Source organism: Rana temporaria, chromosome 10 (assembly GCF_905171775.1).
Source record: "Rana temporaria chromosome 10, aRanTem1.1, whole genome shotgun sequence".
Taxonomy (NCBI): domain Eukaryota; kingdom Metazoa; phylum Chordata; class Amphibia; order Anura; family Ranidae; genus Rana; species Rana temporaria.
Genome location: NC_053498.1, coordinates 6,724,710 through 6,725,790, shown reverse-complemented (window position 1 = coordinate 6,725,790; position 1,081 = coordinate 6,724,710).

Here is a 1,081-nt window from a genome sequence, read left to right as displayed (position 1 = left end):
CCTATTGCCCGAGGGCCCCATAATTTCCTATTGCCCAGGGGACCCATAATCTCGTATTGCCCGGGGGCCCCATAATCTCCTATTGCCCGGGGGACCCATAATCTCCTATTGCCTAGGGGCCCCATAATTTCCTATTGCACAGGGGCCCCATAATCTCCTATTGCCCAGGGGACCCATAATCTCATATTGCCCGGGGGCCCCATAATCTCCTATTGCCCAGGGGACCCATAATATCGTATTGCCCGGGGGTCCAATAATCTCCTATTGCCCAGGGGACCCATAATCTCCTATTGCCCAGGGGACCCATAATCTCCTATTGCCCAGGGGACCCAAAATCTCGTATTGCCCAGGGGCCCCATAATCTCGTATTGCCCGGGGGCCCCATAATCTTGTATTGCTCGGGGGCCTCATAATCTCCTATTGCTCGGGGGGCCCCATGAGTTGTTAGTCGGCCCCTGTATGCAAGACAAGATCCTGGCACACGCCCCTTTTGCCAAAAATCAGACGCTCGGTTGGCCAACAATCGTACCGTGGGTACCAGGCTTTAGTCTTTCTATTCCCTGATGATAATGAATAAAGATTAGATATGAACAAGAGATCAATATGATGGACAGCTGACATATAGGAACATCGATCTTTCTTAAATTGTGCGCCATTTTGTTGTGGATCCCTTCAGCAAGTGCCGGCCCACCCAATGGAAGACTTTCTTATTGCGGACCAATATGGTCCAAAACACATTAATCGAACTTCATTTCACAGAAATGATAAGGATCGGAGATGGTCTCTTTATTAAAAAGAAGAAAAAAAAAACATCTCCAATAAATAGGAGTAAAAGTCTCCTTTCAAAGGGGTCCTTTTCCCCTTTTTCGTTCTCACCCCCACTATTCAGGCCGGGGTCAAGGGGCTTTGGTCTGCTGTCAACGGTATCAGTTTGAGATCCTTCTGAGATCATTGACTGGTCCATTTGACATGGAGTTGACCTCCTTCTGACCCGCCTTGGACCTTCTTTCAAGCGGAGGTCTTCCACCTCCACAGATTTCCCTGGAAATGGAAACCCATTTGAAGGGAATAAAAGCCCATT